General features: G+C 42.7%; 1 protein-coding gene across 2 annotated transcripts in view; it reads left to right on the top strand.

Annotated features, from left to right (window-relative positions):
- The first annotated feature begins 1,897 nt into the window (after positions 1–1,897).
- Positions 1,898–13,772, top strand: part of LRRD1 (leucine rich repeats and death domain containing 1) — a 124,149-nt gene continuing 112,274 nt past the window's right edge. For both annotated transcript variants that reach the window (XM_030200213.1, XM_030200221.1), the window contains exon 1: positions 1,898–2,014. The gene's annotated coding sequence lies outside the window, so the exon portion shown is untranslated. The remainder of the gene's footprint in view (positions 2,015–13,772) is intronic.

Genomic DNA, 13,772 nt, shown 5'->3' with positions numbered 1-13,772 from the left:
AGTGTGAACAAGTATAAGGTGTGGTTATGGTAGAATAGGGTTCATATATGATAGATACATTGGGGGAACATTAGGTAGGAAGAGGGAGAATTGGAGTGAGTCCATTATGTTCTTGGTGTTGACTGTGTACTAGGTACTCTGTTTCTTTTGTTGGGTCGGTGGGGTATGCCTTTTGGAACAGGTTTGTTTTTAGGTTTTTTTTCGGAATTTTAGGTGGTTGTACGTTCTTTTTACTATTTTTGGCAATGCGTTCCATAGTTGTGCGCTTAAATAGGAGAAGCTGGATGCATATGTTGATTTGTATTTGAGTCCTCTGTTGTTTGGGTAGTGGAGATTAAGGTATGTTCGAGCTGATCTTGTTGTGTTTCTGGTTGGCAAGTGTATGAGGTCTATCATGTATCTTGGGGCTTCGCCGTAGATAATTTTATGGACCAGGGAGTAGATTTTGAAAGCAATACGTTCTTTGATAGGGAGCCAGTGCAGTTTTTCTCGGAGGGGTTTGGCACTTTCAAAACGCGGGTTTTCCAAATATAAGCCTGTCTGCTATGTTTTGGGCGGTCTGGAGTTTCTTTATAATTTGTTCTTTAAATAACTGATGGTGTGCCTTGATACTTTTGTGCCTTGTCAGTGTGCTGCGAGACACAAAAAAGGTTGGAAATCACTGCTCTAGGGTATGGACATTTCCAAATATATTCTCTTTATCGATTGTGAAATGCCTTGTCCTTCAAGAATAAGGCTTTTCCTCCCATGATAAAGGGGTTGGGACGATTTCCCTATGAAGAAAGGCTAAAGCAGCTAGGGCTTTTCAGCTTGCAGAAAAAATGGCTGAGGGGAGATATGATAGAGATCTATAAAATCAGTGGAGTGCAACGAATAGACGTGAATCACTTGTTTACTCTTTCCAAAAATACTAGGACTAGGGGGGCACACAATGAAGCTACAAAGCAGTAAATTTAAAATAAACTGGAGAAAATATTTCTTCACTCAACATGTAATTAAACTCTGGAATTCATTGCCAAAGAATGTGATAAAAAGCAGTTAGCTTAGCAGGGTTTAAAAAAGGTTTGGATAACTTCCTAAAATAAAAGTCCATAAGCCATTATTAAGATGGACTTGGGGAAATTCCACAGCTTATTTCTACAGTAGGATAAGCAGCATAAAATGTACTGTTTTGGGACCTTGCCAGGTCTTTGTAACCTGGATTGGCCACAGTTGGAAACAGGATGCTTGGCTTGATGGACCTTGGTCTGTCCCAGTATGGCAGTGGCATAGCCACAGGTGGGCCTGGGTGGGCTTAGGGCTCAGGCCCGCCCAAAAGCAGCACACGTTTAGCGGTAGCTGGTGGGGATCCCAAGCTTGGCCAATTACTCTCCACGATACCGGCACCTGAGCATGCTCATTTTTCAGTGCATGCCTGCTGCAGACTGCCAAAGTGGAAAGTGAGTATGGCAACACTTATGTACATTTACTCCCCCTTTCTGTTATGGGCTTGCGTAAAGAGGCAGAGAGTAGCAGAAAAATAGCTTAAATGATGATGAGGGCCGCCCCAGAGGTCTCTATCCCCGGCCTTGTACTCCAATGGATAGCGGGCAAGGGAGAGAAAGAGATAAAAAGAACAAGTCATAACAAGAGGAAGAAACTAATAAGAACAGCTCCTTTCTTTCTGCGACAGCTGCGAAACCAGCGACTCAAGAACTGCACCTACCACCGAGAGAGAGAGAGAGCTTGACTGCCCGCACCGCCTCGCGCCAGACGGTAGGGTAAGCTAAGCAAGCACTAGCAAGCATCCTTTATTGTCACTGACAACAGAGTTGTAGGAGTGGAGTCGGCGGGCCGTAGAGACTAGTAGGAGGTGCGTGGAGATGCGAGCATGCGCAGTCCCACCCTCCCTCAGGAAGTGTTAGTGTCTTCGGTGTTGTCATTGTCTTAATGATCCACCTTAGCAACTAACTAGTGGAGGGTGTCTACAGTACAGCTAGACTTGTCTTCCTCTGGAAGCTCGGTCGTTGTTCAGGTAAACTGTGTAACATCTGTTTCTTCCCCCATTGGCTCCTTAATCGGTTAAGGTTGTCCTGACGAAGTAGTTGTAAGGTGCGCACTTAACACTTGTAGCTACGAGTAGTGAAACTTCCTCTGATTTCTTTCTCATTTACGCTGAAATGTTTTGTTGCAGCAGCAGCTACGTATGTTTTTCCCACTCACCAAATCTATTTTTGTATCAGGATGGTATTCATTCACCTGTATGCCTATTTCACAAAGGTGGAAATCTACCTATTTGTGCAGGGATCCAGCTTTTAGCAAAGATTTGGAGGTCTGTGATCCAACCAAAAGTAATACATTGTAGGTTATTTGTTGTATCTCGAAGTTTTCAAAAAGAAGTCAGCAGGAAATATCAGAAATGTTTCAGCTCTTTGAGACAATAGTTGTGTTTTTTTTTACTTTATTTTTAATTCAACACTTATTTTTTTTAATATAATACAAAAACCACCAACACAAGCTCCCCTGCCTATTTTTTTTTAAATTTTGTGAACAATGTAGCAAATTGGAATAATTTTCAGAGTCTGAAGTCCTGCCTCAGCTTTGGGGCCAGTGCCCCAGCATGCTGCCAGCAAAGAACTGACGTGTTTAAAAGGTACATGAATGGGGGGGGGGGGGGGTGAGAAATCGCCTATAGGGGGGATGCCAGATTGCCCTTGGGAGGGGGAAAATACCAAGTGGGAGGGGTACTGTTCTTGTGCCCACCCAAAACTGGGTATCTGGCTATGCCACTGCATAAAGTTATGCACCTCAGGATCATTTAACTCAGTGTATGTAGAGAGGTCAGTGTACTAAACTTTGTGCATAAAGCTCAGTGCACTGTTTTCTAATGTATGCATGAAGAAACAAATTTGTGCCCGTGTGCACAGACATGGGCAAACGCATAGGTCTGCACTACCAGCAATGGTCCCCCTAGTTTTTGGTAGACTGCACAATAATCAATTTCTGTGCAAGATTTTTGCTATTGCTACTTTATGTGTGGTTGTTCAATGTATGAAATGTCAGCAAAGATGTAAAATTATGATATTAATCTACATACAACTTACTGACTTGAAATTTTCAATTGTTCTGTGTTCTTCATAAGATGATGTACAGTAATTCACACACTACCTATTTTGAAAGCATATCAAAGTTCTGTTGTATAATATTGTTCATTAGTCCATAGTCATTACCCAAATGCACAAAAAAAAAACAACAAATACTGCAATTTTACAGGTATAATATACTTTTTGTTACTTGGAAGGTTTTTTTTCCCCCAAGGTTCATTTGAGTGGACTCAAGCAAAACATTTTTTAACAATACAGTCTTTATAAAAATCTATTTAATGATATTATAGCTAAATACCTTGAATCCAACCATCCGCGTACAGGTGGAATTAGAGAAGTACTTTGTATGCAGGATAACGGCTTTCTGAGTCCGATCTGACGAAGAAGTGCAACCTTCAAAAGCTAATAAAAAAGGTATCATCTTATTTTCTTTTCCATGTTTTATTTTGTTTGATTTCTATTGAGTACCAAAATGAAGTACAGTTTCTGTATGCACAGGCAACCTGCGCTGTTTCTTTTAAATGCAGATTTTTTGTACAGACCTGGTGAATGGCAGCTGAATCAGGTTACGTTTAAAAAAAAAAACCTAATTTGTCATTCCTTTTCTCCCCTGAAGTTAGAACTTAGTCCAATATCAAACAGAGTCTCAGAGATTGCAGGGCATTCTACAATCCAGTGCATAAACACGGTTGATTAGAGTATTTTGGGGATCTTTGGCAGAGGCCCAAACAGAAAATACTTTGTCCAAATCTGTTTGCCTCCATTAAGTTAAGTCTTGTGGACATTAATATATCCAAATGAGCAACCTGCAAACGATTCCATAATTTAACTTTCGAGTTATTCATGAGACTGAAGCCATGGTTTCATTCAGCACTTGATGCTAGAAATGTACCTCCAATATCCATGAACTTTGCCAAATCCTGGGACTGTTATTCTCAAGTGCAAATATTACCATATCTGGAAAACTGGAGATCAGTTTGCTTTTGATATTTTTTTCTCATACTGCAAACTTGAAGTACTGGCTGAAAACAACTGCATAGAACACAGCAAAATGATCTGGTTTGTTCCAAAAGTGAAGTTGCACCGTGCTATTGCAGCACAGTCAGATGTGAACCTCTCCTCAACCACAGTCTCTGGGAACTTCTCTGCTAAATCAGCACACAAAAGGATTATGGACATAATTTGAATATTTTGTTGAATGCTAACATCAAGAAGTGCCTTAACATTGGCACCGTACAAAATTGAGTCACTTGGATACTGTCCTCAGATCTTGATCAATTTATCGTATTGAAAATGAAATGCTTCAAGGAAAGTCAAGCCACATTTTTGAAACAGGGTAGTTGGTGCAGCCAGCTCTGACAAAACATCATTTAGAATTTCAAATGACAGTCTACATTCAAGGGAGTTTAGCTTCTTGTACCAATATTTAGAAACCGGATCACTGTCTTTCTCTTGTTCAGGCAATCATTCACATCTATGAGCCTCTCAAATTATTTTGAAGTGCAAAAGCCTAGATAACTTACTCCCTTCACCCATTGAGCACTTTGATTTTAGCCGTTTTCCACTACAGGGCACCGACCCCTGTGACTGGTATATCCACTGCTTGGGACTGGACCATGGGTGGTCTTAATTGTGTTCTCTGTCAGTGTATGCAGAAGAGAAGGGAAGCACAGTGTGAAAATCTTTTTGGCACCGAGTCCAGTCCTTCCATGTCAGCATCAGTGGCATCAGGTCTAAAAGTGTTGAGTCTATTCCAGACACAGGGACTACAGGCATCAGCATTGGCATTGGCTGCTAAACCAGTGCCCCAAGACACCACAGAGGCATGTGCATTCCATGTCCTTGTTGGTACTTCATGTTTCTGAGGACTGGCACCATGGAACGGCAAAGAAGCAACGATATAGCTTACCCTCGACGCACGGTACTGGGAGCTCCAGAGCATCAGCTTCGCCACTCTCTGAAAGACAGTGCAGAGAGGATTGCTAGCCTTACTTGGTGATGGTGCCGACCTGCCCAGTGCCCTCCAACCATGACCCAACCCCTTCTTCAGCACCAAATCTGCAGGTTTTCTCTGCACCCGCACCCCAGTCTTTAGTCATGCCTGCACTCCATGAGGAGAACCAGGCTATTTCAAAGAGGAGCTGGGGGGCTTCTGTTGTTGTTGTTACATTTGTACCCCGCGCTTTCCCACTCAGGGCAGGCTCAATGCAGCTTACATGGGGCAATGGAGGGTTAAGTGACTTGCCCAGAGTCACAAGGAGCTGCCTGTGCCTGAAGTGGGAATCGAACTCAGTTCCTCAGTTCCCCAGGACCAAAGTCCACCACCCTAACCACTAGGCCACTCCTCCAGATGCAGAGTGCTTAGGCATTGTGGGCACTTGAGCCAACCTCAGCATAGCCCCAAGTGCCTGACGAGACCCAGTCTAGGGAAAGGTCCCAGACACCACAGAGTTCTTAGCTCGAGGGTGCTTGTGCCAGCCACATCACAATCGCTGATGCCCGAGGAGGTTTAATCTAGGGAGAAAACCTAGGCATTGGTCTATTGTTGGGATCATTGCACACCCATCTGGTTGAGCTCTCGTTGTCAGAGGAAATTTGTCTGGGGTCTGAAGGCAGACCCGTACCTCAACGCATGGCTATCAGTCTTGCAGGCAAGTGCAGACTTGTACTTTGCAGAGTCTGATTTAGGCCTTTCCTGGGATTCTGAGGGGGAACCACAGTACTTCTCGGTGAAAGACGTAAGTTTCTTCCTAAGGGCATATCTGTCATGGGCTTTGTGCAGGAAATGGTGAAGGCCATTCCTTTCAAATTAGAGACTCAGAGTGAGCCTAGAACTGAGTTGCCCACTGTTCTGGACTATGAATCTCTACCTAGGTGCCTTTGAGGCATATTTTCAAAGCACTTAGCCTTCCAAAGTTCCATAGAAACCTATGGAACTTTCGAAGGCTAAGTGCTTTGAAAATATGCCTCAATGTCTGTCCAAGTGGCACCTCATAAAATAGACACTTTGTACAAGAGCCAGAAAGGTCCAGTTATCACATCACTCCTTGGTGGTTGAGTGTGCCCTCGAGAGAGCATGCAGTTTGATGTCTCGAACCTCTTCTCTTTTGGGCAAGGTGGCCTCTCCTTGGACTTCTTTGGGAGGCAGCTTTATCAGGCTTGTCAACCACATTCATACCTATAGACCCTACACTACTGTCTACTTTATGTGCAGGCTCTTGTTTGCATACCATCTCCCCGCGGATAAGGCTGCTGAGTTTGCAAGCTGAATAACATGCAGGAAGATTGTAGACAATATCTGACCAGAGGCATTTTTGGTGTTTTTATTCTGGGTGTGGAAATGTGCAGGCTTTCTTGGCTGCACACCTCAGATCTTTATTTTCCATGCTGAGGAGACAGTCTCACCATAAAGTGATTCTTAATGTGGTCAACCTCCAGTTGCTTCCTGTTCTGGGAGGATTGATCAGGCCTAGAAACAGTAGCTACTATCATGGGTGTAGATTTACCCCTTTTCCCATACTCCTCAGCAGGCCCAGTACCAACACTCCTGCCCACATCGACAGCATACCTAGGAGGCCCAGTCTGCTCTCCAATCGTAGCAGGAAGTGAACTTTTGACTGCCTCCTGGATAGCATATCTTCCATAGAAGTAGCAGTTTTGGAAGACCTGCCAGTAAGGAGGGAAGCTGACTTCTTTTTTCCAGGAAAGGTGGCCCTTTGTAACATCTAATGGGTGGGTTTTTCAAATAGTCCAAATTGATTATGCTCTGATATGGCAAAGGAGGCCACCAGCTTGCCCACCAAGAGCTTCACACCTGCGCTTTCTACACAAGTACTTGCACAGCAGCTGTCCACCCTTCTCCAGGCTAATGCAGTCAAACAGGTTCCACCAGGGCAAGAAGGGATGGGATTCTATTCCAGGTACTCCTCTGTGACAAAGAAGATGGGGGGTGGGATTTCCTCCCATCCTGGGCCTCAGGGACATGAACAAATATGTTGTCAAAGAGAACTTCAGGATGATTTCCTGGGCACCCTTCTTCTCATGATTCAGGTGACCAATTGGCTATTCTCTTTGGATTTTAAGGATGCCTGCAGTCACATTCAGATACTTCCTGTGGCTCGGAAGAATCTCAAATTTCGGGTGGCACAGCGTTGCTACTAGTATTGCCATAATAAATATTCTCATTAAAGACTCTGGTTTGATTGACTGACGGATGATTTGAATTTGGGAAGCAGAGCTTTATGTATGCTCAGCGTACAGTGTGTGCTAGGTTGAAGAACTATGGGGCCTGCTACTAAAATGTGCTAGAATTTGGGCTTAGTGTGTTTTAATGTGAGACTTTCCTGTGTGCTAATCCCAGATTTAACTTGACATTTTACAAGGGTTTTTTTTTTTTTTGGGGGGGGGGGGTTAAAGGTTCCACACTAATTCTTATATAAGCATGTGGGAGCTGTAAAAATTAATGTGGAAGCACTTACTATCTCCTATTTGGGAGGCACTAAGTGCTCCCGCATAAACGTCTGTGTTGTTGGATAACACTTCCATGCCTGTGACGTGCCCCCTCCAAAAATAATTTTTAAAAAATATACGTGGTTAGCACACAGAAAAGGGGGGAAATACCACAAAAATCCTTTGGCATATTTTGAAGTAACTCATTTTTACACACTAAATACAGGTTAAGGACCTTAACGCGGTTCAGTAGGAGGACACTGTCAGGCTTATTTTTGAAAGAGAAGGACGCCCATCTTTTGACACAAATCGGAAGATGGGCGTCCTTCTCCCAGGGTCGCCCAAATCGGCATAATCAAACGTCGATTTTAGGCGTCCCCAACTGCTTTCCGTCGCGGGGATGACCAAAGTTCCCGGGGGCATGTCGGAGGCGTAGTGAATGCGGGACTTGGGCGTGCCTAACACATGGGCATCCTCGACCCATAATTGAAAAAAGAAAGACATCCCTGATGAGCACTTGGACGACTTTATTTGGTCCTTTTTTTGTTACGACCAAGCCATGAAAAGGTGCCCGAACTGACCAGATGACCACCCCGTGACCTCCCCTTACTCCCCAAGTGGTCACTAACCCCCTCCCACCCTCAAAAAAAATTATTATAAAATATTTTTTGCCAGCCTCTATGCCAGCCTCAAATGTCATACTCGGGTCCATCGCAGCAGTATGCAGGTCCCTGGAGCAGTTTTAGTGGGTGCAGTGCACTTCAGACAGGCGGACCCAGGCCCATCCCCCCCTACCTGTTATACTTGTGGTGGTAAATGTGAGCTCTCCAAAACCCACCAGAAACCCACTGTACCCACATCTAGGTGCCCCCCTTCACCCATTAGGGCTATGGTAGTGGTGTACAGTTGTGGGTAGTGGGTTTTGCGGGGCTCAGCACACACGGTAAGGGAGCTATGCACCTGGGAGCAATTTCTGAAGTCCACTGCAGTGCCCCCTAGGGTACCCAGTTGGTGGCGTGGCATGTCAGGGGGACCAGTGCACTACGAATGCTGGCTCCTCCCATGACCAAAAGGCTTCGATTTGGTCGTTTCTGAGATGGTGCTTCCTCAGTTTCCATTATCGCCAAAAATCAGAAACGACCAAGTCTAAGGACGACCATCTCTAAGGTCGACCTACATTTCCAGATTTGGGCGTCCCCGACCGTATTATCGAAACAAAAGATGGACATCCATCTTGTTTCCCTGGCCCTTCACGGGGACGTCCTGCGAGGACGTCCTTAGAAAAACATGGGCGTCCCTTTCGATTATGCCCCTCCACATGCATGTGCATAGCTTAGCGGGAACAGTGGCTAGCAGTAGCTATATTTTGTGCACGAAAAAAAAATTTGTATATGCCCCTGTGCATACATTCTGGAATGCTATTCTGTATATAAATAGTGTTCATATTTTTAAAAATTGCATTGGCACTCAGAGTTGCATGCGCACACATATGTGCAAGCTGGAATGCTATTATGTGTATAAATGTGCAGTCTTATGCTTTACCATTCACAGCCCCTCAGTTCCTTATCCCCTGCAGTTTTGGGATTTTTCATCCATGCACTTCAACAAATTAAGAGAAAACTTGGGAGTCCTTCATGCTCCAGACACAAACAAACACACATGAAATCCCTATTAACACCAACCACAGAAAAACAAACTTTTTACTTCTCTTCTTACCTGACATTGAAGCCCCAGCACTCAGAAACTCTGTATTCAGCCTTTGGTGGCTCTGTATTCTTTTTTGTGTTTAATATCTAATACCTTTATCATGAAATTTAAATGTACACTGATAGTGTGAATGTTTGCGCAGTTTGCTTATGCACAAGACACTTTTTTGTACATTTGTCTTTATTTCATTTTCACATCAAAACAAAGTAAAAAAAATTAATAGATAAATCTTTGTCAACAAGAGATTTCCTTGTTAAGTTAGTATCTCTTACTCTCAGCTACCAAGCATATCAAAAAAATGTTTTATATTCTTTTGGGCTCATTTTCAAAACAAAAACGTCTAAAAAGTGGCATAAAGCAGCGTTTCTCACAAAACATCCAAATCAGTATTTTCGAAACCTATTTTTAGACGTTTTTCTATGAAGTCCGTCGGAAGTGCGTCCAAATCTCAGGGGGGCATGTCAGGGGCGTGTTCAGGGTGGGACTTGGGCGTTCCTAAGACATAGACGTTTTTCAGCCATAATGGAACAAAACAAAAACGTCCAGGACTAAAACTAAGACATTTTGAGCTAGACCTGTTTTTATAATGAATAAGGCACATGACGGTGCCCTAAATAACATGACCACTGGAGGGAATTGGGGATGACCTCCCCTTATTCCCCCAATGGTCACTAACCCCCTCCCACCCCCAAAAATGTGATGAAAAACATTACTTGCCAGCCTCTATGCCAACCTCAGATGTTATACTCAGGTCCATTAGAATAGTATTCAAGTCCCTGAAGTAGTCTAATAGTGGTGCAATGCACTGCAGACAGGTGGACCCAGGCTCCTACCTCCCACTACCTGTTACACTTGTGGAGGAAACTGTGAGCTCTCCAAAACTCACCAGAAACGCACTGTACCCACATACAGGTGCCCACTTCACCCGTAAGGGCTTATGGTAGTGGTGTACAGTTGGGGGTAGTGGGTTTTGCTGGTTCCTCCTACATCCCAATGGCTTGATTTTGTGCGTTTTGCACTTTTATTTATTTATATATTTATTTATTTATTACATTTGTACCCTGCACTTTCCCACACATGGCAGGCTCAATGCGGCTTACATAGTAACAATAAGAAGAATTACAAGTCGTATGAAGAATATACAGTTTGTAGAAAACGTAATATCAATGGGGTTAACGGATAAGTAAATTGAACAAAGGAGGAATTAGGTGTATGAGTAAATTGAATATAGGAGGAATGAGGTGTAGAAAGAAATGGGCATTATGAGGTGGGCGTAGGAAGATGGAGAGGAAAAGATTAGGGATAGCAATAAGGATAATGGAAAACATGGTCAGTATATAATAATCGTTGGTAAGGATCATGTGGGCATGCTTTAATGAAATACCTGAAGCTTTACATAAAAATAAAATGTGTGTGCCCAATTTATTTCTTCCTGAACAAGGAATCTGAATTACATTTTGTTGTTTGAAAATGGACCAAAAAAACAAAACGTCCAAATCACAAAACCTTGTTCAAAACAGTATTTTTGAAAACAAAAGATAGACATTTTTCTTTTTTGAAAATGACCTTCTTTCTTATTCAGATTTTGGACGTTTTTTGCATAACATCCAAAGTTGAACTTAGACATCATATCGAAAAAGCCCCCCCACGTCTATGACTTAAGTACCCAGACTACTTGCTAATACAGAAGATAGTCTGGGTTTTTTTTTAAACATTTCTTTATGTTGCTTCTCTGATTAACCCCTCTGTTTGTACGTTGCTTCTGAAGTCAGTATGCACAATAGCTTGCAGTATAGTACAAGTAAGCAAACTGGATACGTCAGTTGTTCTTTTTCTAGCATAACCTTGTTTTTGCCCAAAGTCTATAACCTTGTTTGTTAGTGGACTACAAAACAAATAGACTGTTTGGACTTCTGTCATTATGGATTCTTTTTACTTAGCTGTGGTTAAAAAGTGGCCTTAGCATGCCCTTTCATGGGGTTTTCCCACACGCTGAAGACATTTATAGCGCCGCAGTAAAATGGCCAATTTTCCCTTTTTTGCATTAATAGCCAAGCAGTAATGTTGCCACTAACGCGCAGTCATTTAAAAATAGCGCATGAGCATTTGACACCTATTTTGTAGGTGGTAAGGGCTCATATGGTAATCCTGCACTAATCGCTTAATGTGGAGAAGTAAACTGCTTTGATTTTACCCACAGAAAGTCATTCTATCAAATCCCATTCCTTTCTCTATCTAGTTGGGGTGGAGAGTGGGTGTTTCTGCACTAGACATGCCCTTCCACAATAAAATTTAAAAAAAAATGTTAGTGCATGGTTTGTGCATGCTGATCACGAAATTATTGCAGGGCCATTTTAAGCTGTGGTAAGTGCACATATTCACCGCAGCTTATTAAAAGGATCCCTATAACCCCTATATAAGTAAGAGCTGTGAAAAAATGCAAATGCTGGTTCTGTAGGGACACTTTCCCCTTATGTTAATTTTCTTGTTTAAATATTAATCTTTTTGGAAAAAATGTATAGAAGGTGATGGTGGGTAGTGAATGTTAGCAGATAAAGTATAGAGGATGATCTTGGATAGTGGTTGATGTGGCAGATGAAGGCCAGTGTGATCTGCTCAGCAAGGTGATTAGGGTTCCAACTGCAGCTCTGTGCAGGTTATCTTCCATGGGGCCAAAGCAGTAAAGCACACGAGGCTTTGTGCACCAGTTAGTTCGACTTTAGTGCAGATTTCTTTTAGGCTGACAATGCAAAAATTAATTTTGCATGAACTAGCAATGTGCAAAGCCTTGCATAGATGCCAGCACATAGCACATTTAAATCTATGCTAATGAAATTATTATCTATTTTGCAACTTTGTTCAACATTTTCCTTAAGCCTTTATGTATTTTGCTCAGTACACTAAACTTAGATTATCGAATTTATGCTGATGACATTCAGTTTCTTTTAAGAGTATGAGAACCTTTTACTAAGACTTTGATTTACTCAAATTGTCTTTAAGTATGATTAGACAATAGATGATGAGTAATCAGCTGAAACTTAATATGAGTAATACTCAGGTTATGCTATTAGCTATTCGTTCAATTCCATCTTTCCCTAAGACTTGTATGATTGATGGAATGGAAATACCTTTTGTTCAGAAAATTAAATCATTAACGCCTATGTTTACTAAGGCACGCTGTGGGTGCGTAATCATTTTTAACTCGTGTAAATGGGTTATGCGCACTAAACACTAACGTGCCTATACAAATTTAGACTGGCTATCTTGGCCACGCCCCAGGCCAATTCTTTTTAACATCTTAGTGATATTATGAAAGGGCTGTCTGGTAAAGTTTGCCTCTTTGTGGGTGATACCAAACTCTGTAATAGGGTTGTCACTCTTGAGGGTGGATAGCATGAGGAGGGATCTAGTGAATGGTCCAGAAATTGGAAACTAAAATTTAGTGCTAAAAAAGTGGGTCATGCACTTTGGCTTAAAAAATCCAAGGGAGCAGTATAGTATAGGGGGTGAAGTACTTCTATGTATAAAATGTGTTACTCCCTCCCATCCCTTAGCCCTTACAAGGAGGGGGGAAACACAGGAAAAAAATAATAAGAAAGAGAACTTAGACTCCGTTAGGCGCAACCAGTAATCACCTTTATTGGTATCTCACAGAGCCAAATACAAATAATAGTTCTCTCCCTGGAGCAGGTTGTCAGTCAGCAGCACACATCCTGAATAACAAAAGGCTGCTCAGCTAACACTGTCCTGGACATCACGTATATACTGTTGCAAGTTACATTTCACATAAATCATGTGATTTCCCCTAAACAGGAATCAGAAAGTAGCCTTACCATATATGGGTATATCAGTCTCTCCTGACGTTATGTGCTCATGCACACTTGGTGGCTATTGGCTAATTACTTATCTATATAGCGTGCACAGTCAGAACAATACCCTTGTGTCCTCTCTCTGTCTATCTCCCCAAATGAAACATTCTGGACATGTTAGGCTCACACTTTGTCCCCAGCCTGTCATCAACTGCCAAGGTTACCTTATATGAAAGGCATGATCTCAGCTCCTGAGAAAAGCACTGTATGTTGCAAAGATGCTAACTTGTTAGGCCATCTTGGGAGAACCAAACTGAGCAAAGTACAGGCTTTAGGCCTTAGTGGCAGGCCTAGCCCTTAGCAACAGGCCTAACAGAGGAAGGAATATACTGAAAGAAGACCAGGACTTGGGAATGATCATATCTGACGATTATAAGGTGGCCAAACATATAGAAAAGGTGATGGTCAAAGCCAGAAGGATGTTTAGGTGCATAGGGAGAGCAATGGCCAGCAGGAGGATGCTTAGGTGTGTTGGGAGAGCAATGGCCAGCAGGAAAAGAAGGTGATAGTATGTTGTGTGAGGAAGTAGGTGGTACAAGATAGGATTTCCTTAGGAACACTCCCTCACTGAAGTGGAGCCACCTTTTGTTAGCCTGTCTGGCCAGGAAGGTGGGGCTCAAGCAGAGAGCAGGAAGTTAGAAGCCCTCTGGCAGAACAGAATGAA

This window comes from Microcaecilia unicolor, chromosome 1 (assembly GCF_901765095.1).
Source record: "Microcaecilia unicolor chromosome 1, aMicUni1.1, whole genome shotgun sequence".
NCBI classification, from domain to species: Eukaryota; Metazoa; Chordata; class Amphibia; order Gymnophiona; family Siphonopidae; genus Microcaecilia; species Microcaecilia unicolor.
The sequence above is the reverse complement of the archived record's forward strand: the minus strand, read 5'-3'. Positions and strand labels throughout refer to the sequence as shown.